Source organism: Penaeus vannamei, chromosome 37 (genome assembly GCF_042767895.1).
Source record: "Penaeus vannamei isolate JL-2024 chromosome 37, ASM4276789v1, whole genome shotgun sequence".
Taxonomy (NCBI): Eukaryota; Metazoa; Arthropoda; class Malacostraca; order Decapoda; family Penaeidae; genus Penaeus; species Penaeus vannamei.
The window spans coordinates 24,209,458-24,211,957 of NC_091585.1; positions in this window are offsets into that span (position 1 = coordinate 24,209,458).

The following is a 2,500-nucleotide window of genomic DNA, read 5'->3' on the forward strand; positions in this document are numbered from 1 at the left end:
CGAACGATAAATTACGATAATCGAAACGGCGCCCACCCAGCTATAACGATGGCATAACAACAACGGACACTCGTTATGTTAATGAATTTGATTATTTGCACTTTGTATAAATAACAGCGATGATAAATCCGCACTGTTATTCCAACCAAAGCACAACTACAAAAGATAAAATCCAATTAAAATGCCTTTTTTTCAAAGACAATGCACACAATAAATACGTTAATTAACAAATCACCGGCAAAATAACAGATCGACAACAAACAAAGGTCAAACAAAACAAAACAAACAAAAGCATATGCTTTCTCTTTATATCTGTATCTATCTATGTAGCTGTATCTATATCAATATTTCTATTTTCGAGAGAGAGAGAGAGAGAGAGAAACAGAGAGAAACAGACAGAGACAAAGAAAGAAAAAGACAAAAAGAAAGAAAGGGAGAGAGTTCCGAGCGAGCCGAGGGCGAAGGGGGGGGGGCTAAGGGACCGGTGCCGAACCATCTCTCCGTCCGGGAACCATCTTTCAACGGGACCATCTCGACGCCTGCGAGAAGAGACGCCGCCGGAGGAAAAAAAATGGAAAAGATGGTGCACTGTTAAGATTTCTCTCTCTCTCTCTCCCTAGCTCTCATTCTCTTTCTTCCTAAAGCTCTCTAGCTCTCTCTCTAGCTCTCTAGCTCTCTCTCTAGCTCTCACACTCTCTCTCTAGCTCTCACACTCTCTCTCTAGCTCTCACACTCTCTCTCTAGCTCTCACACTCTCTCTCTAGCTCTCACACTCTCTCTCTAGCTCTCACACTCTCTCTCTAGCTCTCACACTCTCTCTCTAGCTCTCACACTCTCTCTCTAGCTCTCACACTCTCTCTCTAGCTCTCACACTCTCTCAGTAGCTCTCCTTCTCTCTCTCCCTAGCTCTCACTCTTCCTATAGCTCTCTCTTTCTCCCTATAGCGCCGTCTCTCTCTCTCTCTCTTTCCCTATACTCTCTTTCTCTCTCTAGCTCTCTTTCTCTCCCTAGCTCTCTCTTTCCCTATAGTTCCCCCTCTAGTTCTTTTCTTTTAAGGATGGGTCGAGACTGCGAGTTGACCCCATGACAAATGGTGTAAAGAAAAAAAGAAAAAAGAAAAAGAAAAGGACGGTGAATAAAAGAGTCAAAATAACGGACAGGAGAAGAGAAGGGAATCGCCGAACACGAGAAAACGAGAATTTGCTTCGTCATTACATATCCTCCATATTTCTTATTTATCCATAATAAAATAACAGACCCGCCAAAGAGGGCAAGGAGGCCTGTTCACCGCAAAAGAGAACAGAACAAAAGTGAACACCGCGACATCTGGCTCGGGACGTAAGGAAGAACACTCCAGAACAATAAAAAAATAATAATAAAAATCCTTCAAAACCAAACAAATACAAAGAAAAAGAGGGAAAAAAGAAAAAGGAAAAGAAATAATTAAAAATATAAAAAGGAAAATAAATAAAATATAAAAATCCTTAAAAAAAAAAAAAAAAAAAAAAATCCGCCACACAACTCTACGGTGTCTCAACTCCACATTTCACAACAACAAACTCCCATGAACAGATATTAAATCATCATAAACCAAATCCTCTAAGTTATGAGGATACTAACTTACTCTTACATCCATTTACCATACATTTATGTTGAACTTGACAGGACAGTCCACTTAGCAACTTTCCAGGAACTAATTTCAATGTTAATATAATTGAAATACTAAACTTAATTTTAAATAATAAACCTAATGAACTCATTAGGTTTATAATGAACCTCATATGTACTTGCATTTTGAACACGACGTTAAAGCAAATGAACAAAAAAATAATGACAAAAGTCAACACAGACTTCTTACAGACTGTTCTTGCCCTCATCAAAAAAAAAACAAGACAAACAAAAATAATAAGACAAAAATACAACAAATAAAAGATAAATAAACAAATAAATAAAGACAAACAAAAAATAAAAGACAAACAAACAAATAAATAAAGACAAACAAAAAATAAAAGACAAACAAACAAATAATAGACAAATAAACAAACAACTAAAAGACAAATAAATAAACAAATAAAAGACAGATAAACAATCAAATAAAAAAGACAAAGACAAACAAACACACAAATAAAAAAGACAACGAAAATGTACAACAGAATTTCAAAAAACAAAAAAAAAAAGGCAACTCGACAGGACCCACTCCAAAATCACCCGCATTCTTACCGCCTCGGATTCACGGGTCACTCGACACCGCGACCCGCAGAAGGCTCTCCAAAGCCCGTAAAAACAGCCCCGATTAAGGCTCCGCTAATGTTACAAATGGCGCATTCTTCTCTTCGACAACGCGGATAATGAACACAGCAAAAAAAAAAAAAAAATCACGGTTTTCCACTAGATTAAAATACAACTTAAAAACAGGCGCACACATACACACACACTTACACACACAAACACGCACAAAAAAGTAAAAAATACACAAAAAAATAAATACATAAAACTCAAA